General features: G+C 36.9%; 1 protein-coding gene across 3 annotated transcripts in view; it reads left to right on the top strand.

The window, feature by feature from the left end:
- The window catches only part of raph1a (Ras association (RalGDS/AF-6) and pleckstrin homology domains 1a), a 75,963-nt gene that overhangs the window by 12,949 nt on the left and 44,740 nt on the right, over positions 1–18,274 (top strand). For all 3 annotated transcript variants that reach the window (XM_016568970.1, XM_016568969.1, XM_016568968.1), the window contains exon 2: positions 12,140–12,196. The gene's annotated coding sequence lies outside the window, so the exon portion shown is untranslated. The remainder of the gene's footprint in view (positions 1–12,139; positions 12,197–18,274) is intronic.

The following is an 18,274-nucleotide window of genomic DNA, read 5'->3' as shown; positions in this document are numbered from 1 at the left end:
ATTATAAATATACTTAATTATGATGAAAATACCAAAGATGGCTTGAATAATACAGATAAACTATACAATGTCGCAGTCGAGTGTTTATTGTCTTTGTTTTATCATTCAAAACGTTTATATCTTCTGTTTACTCAGTTACAGCAATAGCAATGCATGTCCATATTAGGGATTTCCTGAGTTCTATTCCTTCTGTGATGCATATGTGGAGTTTCTGCGCCAGGGCGCCCTCTGGCGTCCAGTATGAATGAAACAGACATTAAATGTGTTTATAGCGCTCAATAATAGCCAATGCATCCTATTTTGGGTAATTTTATTTTGTTTTATTTTTGTAAGTATTGGTTCAGGCACCGTTTAGACCATTTTAAAAGTATTGATTTGGCACCGGTATCGGAAAAAACCCTAACGATACCCAACCCTAATTGGCAACCAGGTTTTGAGCCAGTGGCACTCAGCTGTGTTACACACTCTGGAACTGCACGAATATGATCTGTAGTAACTATCACCTTAACATACACTGTATACCATTCAAATGTTTGGGATGGGGTTTTTATGTTTTTGAAAGAAATCTCAGGCTCACCAAGGCTGCATCTATTAGATCAAAAATAAAATAAAAACAGTAATATTGTGAAATATTACATTTTAAAATGACCATTTTTTAATTTTAATGTTTTAAAATGTAATTTTTTCCCTGTCTTCTAGTCATTACTCAAGTATTCAGTGTCACATGATCCTTCAGAAATCATTCTAATATGCTGATTTGCTGCTCAATAAATATTTCTTATTATTATCAGTGTTGGAAAAAGTTGTGCTGCTAAATATTTAGTGGAAACCATGATACTTTTTTTTCAGGATTCTTTGGCGAATGAAAAATTCAAAACAACAGCATTTCTTTAAAATAGAAATCTTTTGTGAAATTATAAATGTTTATACTGTCACTTTTGATCAGTTTAATGCATCCTTGCTGAATAAAAGTATTAATTTCTTTAAAAATATAAACTTTTGAATGGTAGTGTATAACCAACTATCATGTATAACCCTCACTTATAACTGTTCTAAGCTTTATTTAATTGTTGCTTGGCCAAAATGCATGGAATAATAATAATAATAATAATATTAATACATTTCTGTTTATTCTTTTTTCTATTCTATTTATTTGATTAATAATATTTAAATCCCCTCTCTTTCTACCCTAGATTCATTGTTTTATTAAATGTTGAAGGAGCACAAATTACAACCAAAGAGAGTGAAAAAAAGAATATATGTTAGTATGTATATATATATATATACATATGTGTGTGTGTGTGTGTGTGTGTACAGTACTGTATATATACTTATAAATTACTAATATATAAGTTACTATATATATTTATTTATTTATATATAAGTAACATTTGCATGAGAGTGTAAGTGTTGGACTCTAGTGAGTTATCTAACACAACAAGAAGAGAGTGGGTCATTTTTAGGATGTTTTAGATATTAGCAAGAGTTACTGTGATGTTTTTATTCAGCATGACCAAAGTAGCATCTTACTAGTGACCCGCTGTTAATGCCTCTGCATCAGTCCTGACCTACTCTTGTAAGGCAGCCAAGTGTGTTCGGGGAAGTGTGCATTAGGTAGTGACAATGCGGGTAGAGTTCGCATGAAAGAGCATCAGCTATCACGGCCTGTGCTGTCCTTCTGTCAGCTCAAATAGTGGCAGACGTGTCTCTGACGGCACGATTGCTGCATAGTTATCTGTGTTCCCGAATCTCAGCTCAATCAAATCTCTGCGTGGCCTTGTCAGTGCAATCTGAGCGTCACAAGTTGTTCTGTCTTGACCTGTATGTGGTTGAATCTCTGAGGTCTTTACGTGGATGTAGCCATGCAACCCAGTTTGTTATTGGTTTTTATAGATGATTCATAAAATGTGGTAATCTCTCAGCAGTAAAACTGTACACTTAAAGCCAGATAGTAAAAAGAAAAGAGTTTGAATAGAAAAGAGTATGAATAACTTTCTGGTGAGTTAAAGGGTTAGTTCACCCAAAAATGAAAATTAGCCCATAAATTACTCACCCTCAAGTCATCCTAGGTGTATATGACGAATATAGACGAATCCAGTCGGAGTTATTTTAAAAATTGTCTTTGATCTTTCAAGCTGTTTAATGGCACTCAGCGGGTGTTGCATGCATCAGTCCAAAAGAAGTTAAATAAAAAGCGCCCATCCATAAAAAAAGTGTCTCACACGGCTCTGGGGAGTGAAGAAAGGCCTCCTGTAGCGAATCAATGCGTTTTTGTAAGAAAAATATTCATATACAAAACTTAATAATCACTTTAATGTAGCTTGCGCCAACAGTTGTACACAGAAGCAGCTCCGGGAGGATGACCTATGAGGTCGGCTTTGCGCATGCGCCGCTCAGAAGTGACGAACGCGGAGACTGGATTCGTCTATATTCGTCATATACACCTAGGATGACTTGAGGGTGAGTAATTTATGGGCTAATTTTCATTTTTGGGTGAACTAACCCTTTAATATAATGTCGAAATCCGTGCTTGGAAAATCTAACCTCATTTCCTTTTGGTTCACTCGTCCAATGTTGTTGCTTCCCGGCGTGCCAAGTGTTCTGCTCTGTTCCCTGTGTGGTGGACTTGGGGAAGAATGAGAGGATGGAGATCAGGATGCAGGTTTATGGTCTTCCTCCCAGCTCTCTGTTTATTGGTTAATTACAACATTTGTTTTACTGGCTTAATATCTGAGAGCACTGTCGGCTGGTTAAGTTCAAACTCTTGTCCAAGAAATGTGAATAAAAATATAGAGATTGTGGCAGTTTTGTTTTAATTTGTCTGAAATAGAGTGATCAAGAGAAAAAAGAGTTTTAGTGAATTGGTTCGTTTGGACAGTTCATATGAATGAATGTGTTCAAAATGCTTAATTAGAATTTTTAGTTGAAAGTTGGACTTTTACTCATAAGATATTTTGTAAAATGCTGCTGTTTGTCACTGTTGTTCAAATGAATGCTTTCTAGTTTTATCATTTGTGTGTCATATATGTATCCAGCTGTGACAGTTTAATTTGATAATTGACATTCTTATTGTTTTGCCTCTATACCGATGCAATCTATTAAGCTATTTTATTTATTTTTAACTACTTTTCAAAAGGGTAGCTTGACAGTAGTTTGAGACTTTATCTTCTCTCATAATTCAAAGTTTCACAGCACTGGGTGTAACATTATCCTCTATATATCCAGCTCTAAGAGTGAACTCCTTACTGAGCAGCGAGCACAGAAAATCATTTGATTGTGTTATGACATGCCTGGAACAGCTGTCGTAATGCAAGGCGAGAGACATAATTGCATCCCAGCTGTTTTTCCCTCTGAACCGTCCAGCACTGAGGTAAAGGAGAGGCAAATCTTCCTGGATCTCCATGGGAAATTATTGACGTTTGCTCAGATTGACACCTTTACGTAACTTCTGTTTATTGACAGAAAAATTTTATTTTGCTTGTTCTGTCAGTCAAAAGGGTCATTCTGTGGAAGCTCTCTGGAAACTGCCAGAAAGGTTTAAGATTAAAGTGAAAGTTCAGAAGAAATTTCCAAACTGTCTGAATGTTGTAATGGAGAAATTGCATGTTGGGGCAGAAAGCCTTAATGTGTTTAGTAAGGGAAGGTGTATCAGGCCCTAGAGGTGTGCATTGTCATATTATAGTTGGATCAAGCATACTATTGTTAGACAGAATATGGCATTGGATATCCTATCCTTGTAAGAACCTTAAATGTAATAATGGCAGTTCAGTTTCAGTCACACTGTAGATCAGCAAACCTAGTAATTTACTGTTGTCAAAAATGAACAGGAGTTTGATGGTTTCACACTGAAAAGGTTCTTCTTTTATCCTCTATCACACCTAGTGAGCTGCCTGTGTGTACAGCATTTTAGGGCATCATGTGTGCGCTCTCAGTGTGCATTTTAAAGCATGTATCTTTTGCAGATAAAATAATCCCATAATGCACTGCAACCACAGAGCCTTAAAAGAATAGTTCACCCCAAAATGAAAATTTGCTCAAATTTGGAGAAATTTGCCATTACATCACTTGCTTACCAGTGGATCCTCTGTAGTTAATGGGTGCCGTCAGTATGAGTGTTCAAACAGCTGATTAAATTAATTATTTTAATCATTATGGAATTTTAACTTTAAACTATTGCTTCTGGCCAACACAAGTTCCTAATCCATAATTATGCTTCCTCCAGGAAAAAAAAAAGTACATCCCCTGTTGTCTTCTCACATCAAAACCCACCAACATATTTGCTATATTTGTTTTAAGTTAGAAAAACCTTGATGGTTCTGTTTTTAACACGTTAATTGATGGACTGGAATCGTGTGGATTACTAGTGGATTATTGTGATGTTTTATCAGCTGTTTGGACTCTCATTCTGACGGCACCCATTCACTACAGAGGATCCATTGGAGAACAAGTGAAGTAAATTTCTCAAAATCTGTTTCGATGAAGAAACAAGCTCATCTACATTTTGGGTTGCCTGAGGGTGAGTACATTTTTAGGTAAACTATTCGTTTAAAGTACACATTATGTATTTATTCTCTTAGAGAGTTCTGGACCAAAGTGGCATTGCTCCATCCTTTCTGTTGTCATATGGCTCAGAGATGCTGTTGTAACATTTCTACTATTGCATGCTGCTTAATACTCATCATGTGTGTGTGTTCTGAAATGGATCACTGTGACTCTCACCCTCCAGTGGCACCAATTACGGTGTGCAGAAACCAATCAGCTCCTCTGCGATTAATCCCAGACATGCACATACACACACCATTGTGTGACTAAATGAGATAAAGACTACTGCTGCGGTTTGAAAGTGGAGATGGCTCATGGATTTGTGCTCCCTCCTCCTGGATATGGGATAGAATTTCAAAGCAGGTCTGTTGGAGTTCATATGATGGCTCTTCATCAGACTCACGCCTAAGGCATTCCCTAATATAGAATAGCTTGCTTTGCTTTCATTTTCATTGCTAAATCATCATGATTTTTTTATATGTGTTGCTGGGGATGAAGCGATATCAAAATTGATGTATAAAATGATATATAAATGATATATATACATTTATAATTAAATATCAAATGTTGACTGTTATTTTTAAATAAAAATAAAAAAAATCTCTAATGGACGTTCTTAATTGATGAACTTGTAAATTACAGACATTCATTATGTTTGAATCTGCAGATCTCTTTGTGCTTAGTTTCAGTGGTGGCATATTTGTAGGTTATCTACTATTGTAACAGGCTAAATATGAGAGATGATGTGGAATAATGCCTCATACCATCATTCCATGTCTGCTGGCAGATGCCAGTGTACAGAGCTGCATCATTTCCGGGAAAGGCCAACAGCCTGCAGAGAGATCGATATGGATGAGGTATCTTCTCATGCTTACTGTCCCACCCAGAGTGAAAAACAGGAAGAGATCCCTGTTGGTGATGGAGTCTTTACATTTCTGACATTTGCATTTGAATTTTTTCTACTCTGAAAAAATGAAACATTCTGCTGGTGTCCATTAGCAGCTCTTCTCGTCTGTACATGCTGGCTAGTTTCTCTATAACATCACTTCAGCCACTGGATACAGTTCTATTTTTGTATAGGAGGAAATGGCTGCAACCAATATTGTTCCTGCTTTGTCTCGTTTCTCCACCAGCTCCATTTTAACACCATTCTTTCTTGTTGCTGTGTTTTCCTGCAATGATCCTAATGTAGAAGCGATTGTCTCTTTCATATCCTTATTGACTGATGCTATTTTCATCAGTGGCCATGCTAACACTAAGCACCCCACCCGGTTTTGTTAAAGCACAGGGAAGGTGGGGTGACTGTCTTGCTGTCCATGTGGCCCAGTTTAGGATACTCTGTGTAGAAAAGACATGTGGTCATGGGAATTGAGCTACTCAAAGCACACAGAGAGGCTTTTGTGTGAGACTTGTTGGAGGTCGTAGTGGGTGGTGGTTGAGTCATATTTTTGAATGTGTATGTTCATCTGTGTCACTGGCCAGAGTAATTTGGGGGTCTAAATGGACCCTGTACTTTCCTTGTTACTTCATGTGGGTCTCATATGTGACTAGAGCCATTTCACACTCTTTACAAGAGTCACATAATGTGCTATGTTGGTGGTTAATATAAGATACTTGCATTCTCTGCAAAAGCAAGAGAAGCCACATCTAAGGTGCGGCCACCATTTACTGTTCAGCAATTTTTTTGCCAAGTGCATACATGTTTATGTAAAAGTGTTGTTTTTCGTGTGTTGATGTGGTTGCTTGGGTATTTGGGTGGTTACTTATAGGCCCAAGTTAAAACAGTCCACACTGGATTCTCAAAGCTATTCTGGTATCTAGATATGGTGCCTCCTTAAGTGAAAGTTTATGGGATATTTTTGCATGTTTTATCACCCACCAGACTAAAGCCGTAAGTCTGATTGTTAACAAAAAAATAATTAAAGCACCATTCAGAAGTTCAAAAGGTGGACAGTAAAACAGTAATATTGATAAATATTAAAATGTAAAATAACTCTTTTCTATTTGAATATATTTCAAATTTTAATTCATTTCTGTGAAAGCAAAGCTGAATTTTCAGCACCATTGCTCCAGTCTTCAGTGTCCCGTGATCCTTCAGAAATCATTTTGATATGCTGATTTGCTGCTCAAGAAACATTTCTTCTTATCAGTGTTGAAAACAATTGAAGCACCCAGTTCAGCAGTTGAAAACAGCTTCATATTTTATTTTATTTATTTATTTATTTTTTGAAAATGTTTCAGGATTCTTCGATGAATAGAAAGTTCAAGCAGCATTTATTCGAAAATCTTTTGTAACGTTATATATATCTTTACTATCACTTTTGATCAATTTAATGCATCTCTTTGTGGAATAAAAATGCCCTTTTTTTTCAATAATAAAAAATCTTACTGACCTTAAACTTTTAAATGTTAATATAGGTCAGACATTTTGTGTTTATTATGTAGGGTTGTGGGTTTTCAAAAATAAGTATGAGTAATAGTGAAGGTTTCCTTAGCAAACTAATAAGTTATAATGAGTTATTCTGCTAATGAGTTATTCGGCCAATGAGTTATTCTGCCCTCTGGTTTGTCATAGAGTAACCTATCTAAGAACGGGCTTCATTTTTTAATTATTTAATGACAGAATTCCTCAAAGGTGCACCGCCTGAAGCCTTAAAGCACAGTTTATATTTAGTCTCATCATGTTTTTGGGATTGCTTAAGTTTCTCTATTCTGACACTTGCTTCCTGAAATATCATTTATTGTAATAACAGCTTAACAGCAGATTGCCTCAGATTCCCTTTATTTGTTCTTTTGAACCTACTGAGTCACACCAGACCTTGCAGAGAGGCGATATAGAAGATGTCTGCCTCCAACCATTTGCATGACCCAGTTGTTGCAGTACTCTATTTTCTCTCTTGTGAGCTGCTTGAGTTCTAATTACCTCCCCTAGCAATGATGCTCAAGAGCGTTTTCTTGAATGGGTGATGGTAATTCTTTTCTGGGGCTTCAGAGAGAGTGTGCAGTGGCTTACACTGTTAAACACCCATCACATATCAAAGCCATAGTATGGCCTCTGGTCCATTCTTTCTGTGAGTCCTACTGACCTAGTAATGACTCTCAGTCTCCGCTGTGACCCTCCACACCACCAGCAGCTCACTGGCTCTGCCAGGTTAATTATTTCAATTCCAAACGGAGCCCTAGAGGCTGAAGACACAGGTGACACACTAAACCCCTTGGCGGTGCAGTCAGAGGCTGTCAGCAGCTCCCTCCTTTCCTCTTTTAATCTGTGTCTGTCCGGAGGTTCCTCTTTACAGCTCTGACTTTGAAATGAGAGCTGTAGGGCCAGAGACGTGCACACAGATACACTTATATTAATAAAACAAACACATTGCTGTCTGCTTCATCTGCAAAAGAAAATGGACCTGATGTAAGCTTCTGTGGCTATGTGTATTTACCAATTACCTATTTTTGTTTCAAAGTCAGCGGGAAATGAAAACAATCCACGCATGTTTTTTTTTCACCTCATGAAAATGCAGAATTTAAGCCCCTCCCTTTCTTAAAATTGACCTCAAGCTTGCTGTCTGGTCTTCCTCTATCCAATCAACAACTGATGGATATAACCAAGCTTATGTTTTTTGATAATCAGCTTTACTGGAATGTTATGTATGAAAAAAACAACAACAACAACATCTGAACATATTTGTGTTACATTGTGAGTTTAATTAAATGGTCAGTCTGTAGAATGTTTTGTGGTATTTTTTTCCCCTCATTAGTAAGGTATAACCAGCCCTCATGTATTACCAATCTCATGAAATTTTTTTACTATTTTACGTTTTGGCACATTTGTGGCAAAGTTGTATAAATTTGTACGATTTGTATCATATGAAAAGGTACGATGTTTAGAAAAAAAATAATCACGAAGGTTCACCCCTAAACCTAACCATCAGTGGGGCTTAAAGGGGTCATATGATGTTGCTAAAAAGAACATTATTTTGTGTATTTGGTGTAATGAAATGTGTTTATGCGGTTTAAGGAAAAAAAACACATATCAGTAGCCAACTGAAAACCATTGCGAGAAAGCGATACTGCTCCCACACTTCTGCATGCTGCTCTGCACTATACTCTCTCTCGCTCACCTGTTCATCATTTGCAAAGGGAAGTGTATCGGTTTTCGTCTGCATGGACAGAAGGATGTGGAGGAGGTCACAGTGATAATCGCTCATTTGTTTCTCCTTCCATCAGTATGAACGAGATCTAACTAGCTCATAACATTAGGCTTTATGTGGCTTCCTGCCGCAGAGAGCTGATCCTTGAATTTGAATTGCAAATGGTTGTGATTTTCTTCACTGGGTGTGTGGAAAGTGTGTTTGTGAATTGGTGTTCTTCCCCTGCTCATCGGTGAGTAGTTAAGATTTGATTTGCTCATTTAGTTTTTTGGAAATACAAACTTGGGGAGCTTAACAGGCAGCTAGTCTTTGTTAATATACGACCAGCACAGTTGTCTAGTGAACAGCTGTGTAACAGACATGAAGAAGGGTGTTTGAGAGTGTATCAAAACATTTGAACCCCACTCTCTATGTATAAATAGCCTCACCCACTGACCCACACACACCACTACAATTGACTGTTTATTTATAGTGGAGTGGTGTTGATTTGACTCAACCTCATTTCTGGAGTATGTGAGGCACTAAAGCTTATCTAATGGTAACAACTCCCTTTTAAAGGTTCTTTCAGCATTTAATATGTTATTAGCATTTGATAATATTTAGTCTTAAATATAACACATCAGTATACCTTATAGGGAATATGCAGGATTTCTTTTAAACATATCTGAGGTCGTTGCCTTAGCTCTTCAGCCCTGCCTACAGTAATTGGGTCATTTGCATGAAATGACAAGCAGTGACAGAAGTGTCCTGCAGTGTGACATGCTATACTTCCTATACAACTTATATATTCCTCTATATTTAAAAGTGTCCAATAACAACATGCCACATTTTTTTCTTCTTTTTTTTTTGACAAAAGAACTAAACAAAACCAAAAAAAGCATAAGTCTACAACAATAAAACATTTATTGTGCCATTTTATTTATTTACTTACTTTGGTTGGTTGTTCATTTAAATGATTGCAAATGTATTTTCAGCATTATTTTTCATCCTTATTTTCATCCTTTAAATCATCCTTTCATCATTTGTTGTTGGCTGTGTCAAGCTGTTAAGCTTAAAATGCTATGTTTCTGAATGTCTGTTACATTGAGTAATTCATGCACATGAAACAACACTGTTTTTTTAACAAGTGTTTTAACTTGTAAATACTGTTAACTTTTGAACACATGGTGTAATAGCTTGCAAATGTTGTGTGCTATTCTTTAGAGATTTGATAGTATGTCACCTTGGAATTATAAGGTTCTATCTGCATTCTGAGCAGTTTCAAGATATTGAGCTTCAAAGTTTTTGCATTCCATATAGTGATATGGGGAAGAAGTTTATTTCATACATCAGTCCCGAAATGTACACAACTTAAAAAAAAAAATCACATAATGTAAATAAGTTATCACAGAATATGAATATGTGAATAACTCAATTTTGACAAAAATGGCAGATAGAACCTTATAATTCCAAGGTGACGATTAAACACCCAATGACCAAAATAGAAAAACGTGTGAAAATCAATTATTTAAAAAAACAAAAAAATCAAGCTGATTATCATCTCTCTATATATTTTTCTAATTTTTGTAAAATGATTGTACATATGGTTTAAGTTTTATTGTGTCATGTTAATTGAGAGACTACAGTAAATATTTGTTCATTTAAATGTATTGCTTCTAATTCATTTGTCACAATATAATCTTTCCCCATGTAGCAGCATACATGGATTTTAATTTAAAGTCCTAATTATGAAAAGAGTTAATGACATATTATGTGTTTCCCTGCTTTAAATCAGAAACCAGCCACATGTCAGCATCTGCTTCTTGTGATCTCATAGATTTGTGAGGAGACTTGATCATTTAGTTGCTTTCAATTTAATTGAAATTTTATTCCATCAAAGCTTTTACCTTGTTACAAGAACTACTGTGCTTGCATTATGTGCATTAAGCATTAATTGAATCTTGGGGTTATAATTTGAAGCATTTTAAACAGCTCGGGTTCTGTCATGACCACTAGCACCATTTTGCATTAAACAACCTTTTTCCCCATTCTTTGTGGTCATATCAGCTTGCTTATGAACGGTGGCCACATTAGTCATTCCCTTTGATTCCCTTTGACTAATGGCATCATGGCTGCATTGTCACATCAGGTACAGCAGCTGCATAATGCATTCTTAACCAGATCTGATGGCTAAAGTGGGCTTTTCTCCTTCCGTCAGTATGAACGAGATCTAACTAGCTCATAACATTAGGCTTTATGTGGCTTCCTGCCGCAGAGAGCTGATCCTTGAATTTGAATTGCAAATGGTTGTGATTTTCTTCACTGGGTGTGTGGAAAGTGTGTTTGTGAATTGGTGTTCTTCCCCTGCTCATCGGTGAGTAGTTAAGATTTGATTTGCTCATTTTGTTTTTTGGAAATACAAACTTGGGGAGCTTAACTTCTATCTGCATTCTGAGCCGTTTCGGGATATTGAGCTTCAAAGTTTTTGCATTCCATATAGTGATATGGGGAAGAAGTTTATTTCATACATCAGTCCCGAAATGTACACAACTTAAAAAAAAAAATCACATAATGTAAATAAGTTATCACAGAATATGAATATGTGAATAACTCAATTTTGACAAAAATGGCAGATAGAACCTTATAATTCCAAGGTGACGATTAAACACCCAATGACCAAAATAGAAAAACGTGTGAAAATCAATTATTTAAAAAAACAAAAAAATCAAGCTGATTATCATCTCTCTATATATTTTTCTAATTTTTGTAAAATGATTGTACATATGGTTTAAGTTTTATTGTGTCATGTTAATTGAGAGACTACAGTAAATATTTGTTCATTTAAATGTATTGCTTCTAATTCATTTGTCACAATATAATCTTTCCCCATGTAGCAGCATACATGGATTTTAATTTAAAGTCCTAATTATGAAAAGAGTTAATGACATATTATGTGTTTCCCTGCTTTAAATCAGAAACCAGCCACATGTCAGCATCTGCTTCTTGTGATCTCATAGATTTGTGAGGAGACTTGATCATTTAGTTGCTTTCAATTTAATTGAAATTTTATTCCATCAAAGCTTTTACCTTGTTACAAGAACTACTGTGCTTGCATTATGTGCATTAAGCATTAATTGAATCTTGGGGTTATAATTTGAAGCATTTTAAACAGCTCGGGTTCTGTCATGACCACTAGCACCATTTTGCATTAAACAACCTTTTTCCCCGTTCTTTGTGGTCATATCAGCTTGCTTATGAACGGTGGCCACATTAGTCATTCCCTTTGATTCCCTTTGACTAATGGCATCAGGGCTGCATTGTCACATCAGGTACAGCAGCTGCATAATGCATTCTTAACCTGCAGATCTGATGGCTAAAGTGGGCTGATTTGTAGCTCTCCTTTCTAGCTAAATGAATTATGGGCCAGGGAATTAATTAACTTGGATTAATTAGTCTTTTCTGTTCCACAGATTGATTGAGGAACTTTTCCATTCAGAAATCAGCTTGGCACTGCCACAGAACCAAAGGTAAGCGTTCTTTAGTACCAAAACAGCTGACTGCATGATTTTGTTTGTTTGCCAAAATATCTTTACATTTGATAAATATAGGTGATGTGTGTAATGTTTAGATATTGAAATCTCAGGTGATGGACTGCTGTATATATTTTTTCATTTTTATATTAGAGAATAACTACTTTGTTTTAGTGTTGAGTTCCCTGAAAAAACACATCATAGGTTGATTTCCCTGAAAACTGTGAACTATGTTCATTTGATGACATTAGTGGAGCACTTATACACTTGACCTTTACATTTTCTTTTGAATCACAAGTAGAATATTATAGCAGCAAACTTGACAAAGTTATGATCTCATCCCACCTGCGTGACTGGCTTTTCTTTCTAAACATTCCATAATACTTTTTAATAACACTCTGAATATTTCCATAGACATGTGATGCGTGTTTTGAAAGGAACATAATGTCTGTGGACAGACTCAACCCTTAAAACCTCCCAGACGTTAGCAAAATCTCAAATAACACTGCTTTAAGCCTCGGATCCTCCTGTTCGCTCGCTGCAGAGTCCGTCTTCATTGGTAATTCCATTTGAAAAGTGAAAGCATGTGGGGATGTATGGAAACAGTAGACCCAGTCTCCCCTCCGGGACTCTGATGTGCCTGAATTACATCCCTGTGTGTCGTCTGCCCTGTTATCATCAGGTCTGAGACCTGCGGCCTGCCGTACATTCCAGCGCACGTGTGCACACAGGCACTCTATCATTAACCCCTCGAACCCCTCCTCGAGGAAACCTCAGTGCTGCTTCCCTCCATCCACCCTCTCAGTTAGTGCCTCTTCATGTCTCGTCTCGGAGGGAGTTGCAGAAGTGTGGTCATCTCCTCAGAGCGCCTGCTTTAGCTCTGTGCTAATGAGAGGGGACAGTGGGAGAAGGACGTCAGGCCCCTGGGGCCCCACCAATGCATGAGCAAAGACTTTACAGTCTCAAGTTTCCTTGAACAGTTACTACACAAAGTGTCGTTTTCCTCATCAGTGAGGTGCAGGGAAGTGTTGGAGTTCTCCCTCTGCATTAAGTGTCTAGACCAGTTGTCTGAGGAACAAGATGTCATGTACCTAGTGGAAATTTTGTAAAATTATTAGACATGGTTAAAGTTTTGTGCAGGGTTCCATAATGTAAAGAGATATTTTAATATTGTTATGTTTTGTTTTTTGTAGTTACATGATTCACTGATAAAGGGCATCAGGGGAGAACGAAATCAATGTCAGTAGCCTTGAAGAAAAGCTGAGGTGTTTTCAGTTCCCCAGATGCCAAAGAAGTAGCTTCCCACACAGCCTGTGCAAAGGTGTTGCGTTTCTAATTGTTTTGGTTTAGATGGAAATAGAATCTGAAAGTATGTGCTGCTCCCGGGCAGCCGCTCTGTCCCACTGTGTGCTGTTTTTGGAGTCTCTAGCAACTCTTGAGTTCAGCTGCTACCTAAAGCCAGCATGACCCATGGATCACACTGCTTCTATCTGGCACTTTCCATAATATGGGTAGAGATTTTTTTAAAGCAGAAAATGGATGAATTCTTTGGAATGATACCTTAGACATTTTAGATAAAATGTCTTATTAAAATAAACACACATCAAATCAGCTTGTCTAGACTCCCTTCAAATTATATTTTTTCTGTCGTATCTCAAGAGGTTTTGGTATTTCTTTCTTTGTCCAGCAGATAAAATTGGTTGAATTGACATTCAATATTGTAGAAAATATTTTATCCATTATTGTTAAATAATTCCATTCTGCTGCCAAAGTTACTGCAAGAAAAAAAAAATCACCAATGATCAACCGACATTTGTTCCCAAACTAACTTGTCTCTGCTGAGTGAATTTAGGATAAATTTGGAAAACAGTTACTTCAATCCTGTTACCCATTGCAGAGTATTTTATTTTTGTTTAATATTTGCTATAAATTAACAAAATCCTTCAAATCATTGTTTCATGTCTCCAATTTAGTAACAGGGTTGCAAACATCATATAAAATAAGTAGATAAAAAATATTTAGTTTGACCTCCTGAGATGAACAAACATTTTCTAAAATATAATCATCTCTTTTCACAAACATATTGTTGAAAACGCTTTTCATCGTGGATAGTGCCATTTGTGGGCCCAACACAATGGAGGATCTCTAGGATCTCTTGGCTAAATTGTGGTCAGTCTATCCAAATGTCTCATTTTCAAGGGCCGGTTGGTGTGCCTGCCTCCTATGCAGCCCTCTAGAAAGGGTGTGATGGTTAGTTTTGATTCTATTCATAACGTGTACAAACCAGGATCTTTGTTTTTGTTTGGAAGAATGGCTTTTGGCTGACTCATGAGCTCTTTCAAATGTAGATCCTGAAGTGGTGTTGACCTTAGCAGACTTATTCTACTGAATTCTGTTCCGCCTTGACCTTTCAGCACCATACAAACGGACTGCTCTGATTGTACTGGATTCTTGAAGATAAGAAAAGAGCAAGTGGGTACAGGAAGTGATGGAGTGATGTCAGAGCACCCACAGGAAAGCACGTAATGGAGGATTGCAATGTGCTTTTATCTACCCATTCAATGTGTTACCACTTTAATATAACTTGTTTTTATTATATTACATTATATTATTGTTCAAAAGGTTGGTTGATAAAATATTTTGTTTTTGAAAGTCTCTGATGCTCACTAAGGCTGCATTTATTTGATCAAAATACAGTAAAACAGTAATATTTTGAAATAAAATATTATTACAATAAAAATTTTCAGCAGCTATTACTCCAGTGTCACATGATCGTTCAGAAAAAAAATTAATATGCTGATTTGCTGCTCATTTCTTATATATATATATATATATATATATATATATATACAGTATATATGTAATTTATATACATATATAAATGTCTCTACTGTCAAACAAATTTAATGCATCTTTGCCAAATAAAAGTATTAATTTATTTTAGAAAAATCTTACTGAACCCAAATTTTTGAACGGTATGTTATATTATGAACATTTTTTTATCCTCTTAAATCTATAGATTTCTTCTAGTTGCTTTGTTGATGCAAATCACAGTCCTCTACATCCCTTAACAGTATTAAATGGGCTTAGTGTAGCATGGCAAGTGATCTGCATTTGAAAACAGTTCTGACCAGCTCCAGGCCATGTTTGCATGAACTTAAATTAGGCTCAGCTTTGCCATTGATGAACTGCAGGTCATTGTGATGTGTACACAGGCACTTCTGCCAGCCTGGCCCATGTTCAAAGCTTGTGGGTTTGCTTGAAAAGAGCATGGGCAACAGTATTGATTCGTAGTGTGGTGCATTATGTCTCTGGATGAACACAAACCTCCCTGCTGTGTGTAAATGGGGCCTCAGCTGGACTATCCTGTACCAGAATCATCATCTTTGATTCCATTCTGTCCACTGCAGAAACCCCTCTTTCTCCTTACTCATTAAATTTAATGGTAGCATCAGCAAGACTGCATCTGATCCATCTCTGTACTGTCACTGAATCAGGGCCCCTCATTTCCCTATGTGCCCTGAGGCAGACAGTGTTGCCCCCTTTTATCACAGCTAGAGTTTATGCCTTGGCTATATATTTAACCTCTTGGATACGGCTGTGATATTAGAGAGGCTTGGCTGATATGGCTTTTGTACACTCTTATAGAATAACTAGGGCTGTCGCGGTGAGGGAATTTCCCTTGCGGTAATTTTGAGTGGCTCAATAGCGCGGTATGCACAAGGTGGTGGAACGTGACTGTCATTCAACTACACGTTCAAAAACGCTGATTCATTCATTCAAAGAGATGTAATGAAACACGCTGTTGAAATCATTTTAACTTTGAGCGCCACTTTAGAAGGCTCAGCTGACCAGCTATGCGTCGATGCTAAGACAGAGATTTCGCTTTCCTTGGAGATGACAACCTATTTTCACAAATATATATGACTCTGCCTGGAGGACAGACGCAAGTAATCGCACATGCTCAGTCGATCTCTCTCTCATTCACTGTCTGTTTAGGTTTAGTGCAAATCTACGGAGCCTCTGTACAAATCAGCATGGTACACATTATGTTATCATTACTAACTTGTTTAATATTTAGTCCACATGCATGAAGTGTAAAACGAGAAGGGCATAACCTTACGAAAAAATAAAACACGCAAAAATCGCGGTTGCTGCGGTTCTTGCATTCCTCTGCGGTTTGCTCGTCAATAGCGCGGTATTGCGATATTGCTGTTATCGCGACAGCCCTAAGAATAACGGTTCTTATTGGCATCTGTGAAGAACCTTTACATTCATGGAACATTTCAAATGCACATAAGGATCTTTATAGTGGAAAAAGGTTCTTTAGATTATTTAAATGTTCTTTTAAGAACTCTTCACTGAAAGGTTCTTTGTGAAACCCAGAATGGTTCTTCTATTGCATCGATACAAAAACCACCTTTTGGAACCTTTAATTTTAAGAATTTAAGAATTATTTTTATTAGGGCTGCACGATAAATCGAAATGGAATCGAGATCACGATTCGGACGTTATGAAGTGATTTTGGAGTAAAAATATGTTATTAAATGTGGTATTTTCACATGCTTTCAGATGGAGCAGCATTTACTTCACAGAGCCGTAGTTCACTGAGAAGCTATGCAAACAGCTGTCATTATCGCGAACGATTTCTTCGATTTCATAATCACGCAATAAAATCGTCTGCGATTTTTTTTGCGTAAATTGTCAGTGAACTACGGCTATGTGTAGTAAATTCTGCTCCATCTGAAAGCACGTGATGATGATTTCCTGCTGATTACAGAACCAGCTTTACTAACAAAATGCGCATAACAATCGCATTCGATTAATCGTGCAGCCCTAATTTTTATTTATGTTGGACGATTTTGTGACTTTTTAGCTAATGGACATAGAGGACGGCTTGCTGTGTTTTCATAAGGTAGATTTTGAAGCACTTGCTTTGTATTTCAAGTGTGTTATTAGGTATGACCCTGTTACTGTGCAGCTGGGATTGGAAAAACTGGAGCATCTGTGCTGGTTGCGACGTCTGGGGATTCGCCAATATGTGTTGTTGGCAGAAGCCACACCCTTCTGGGCCTTGAGATGTATAAAGGGACATCTAGACATGAACGTAGGCCTTTTATGTCTTGCAAAATGCTCAAGAGTTGAATTTGCATTTAATATTTAAGTTTGCATCCCTGCTTGAAATCTTACTTTGTGCTTTTGGATGTGATTTTTAGCGAGTATAATGATCAATCAGGTGAGTTGAACTGAATTAAGCATCTAACCTCACTCTATCAAGATTGCAGAATGGCTAATCTGAAAACTAATTTGTTCATTTGGAGTTCGTTTTGGATCCTCTGATCTGCATCTAATTGGCTGAGCCTCGTGTGAAGATTCTCTCCCATTGTGTGTGTTGCCAAGCCTGCATAGGGAGTCTTCTAGCACGTCTCCCGTTTACAGCATTCACTTGTGCGTGAACGATGACATTAGTGATGCTTTGTCTCTCTGTTGCAGGATGTTAGGACCTTTGAATCCTCCTTTTGCTTCCACATCTTTTCTCTTCCCTCCTCCTCTTAACCCCGTGCTTTCTCGCTAATGTGAATTGACCACGTGATTGATGAGACAAATGGCTGGAATTCTTGGCCTAGCTTTGGTTCCAGTGTTTAATTTGGTCATGGACAGGCAGCTGTTCTAGAGCCAGACACCATCAGCTATCCCCAGTCTAGTGAATTCTAATATTTAGGATCTTCACTATTTGTTTTTCAAGAATTTTACTTATTTGAATAAGGCAGGATGAAAACCTTTTTCTCTTATAAGGGTGGATGTAGCTGTGATTATTGATTACAGTAGGTTCTGGCTATGGGTTTGTTGGTCCAATGACTTTGATTTTCATGCATAAAAACATCCATCTACTGTATTTAAGTGAACATAAGTGTGTGTGCAAATATTCATTTAATGAAGCAGATTCAGTATAAACGCACAGCAATACGGTGGATCATAAATGAATAGGTACATGAATATGAATGTACATTATGGAAAAAAACAAAATCAAGATCAGAATATATATATGTATGTGTATATATATATATATATATA

This window comes from Sinocyclocheilus rhinocerous, unplaced genomic scaffold (assembly GCF_001515625.1).
Source record: "Sinocyclocheilus rhinocerous isolate Xijiao unplaced genomic scaffold, SAMN03320098_v1.1 scaffold1252, whole genome shotgun sequence".
NCBI classification, from domain to species: Eukaryota; Metazoa; Chordata; class Actinopteri; order Cypriniformes; family Cyprinidae; genus Sinocyclocheilus; species Sinocyclocheilus rhinocerous.
The sequence above is the reverse complement of the archived record's forward strand: the minus strand, read 5'-3'. Positions and strand labels throughout refer to the sequence as shown.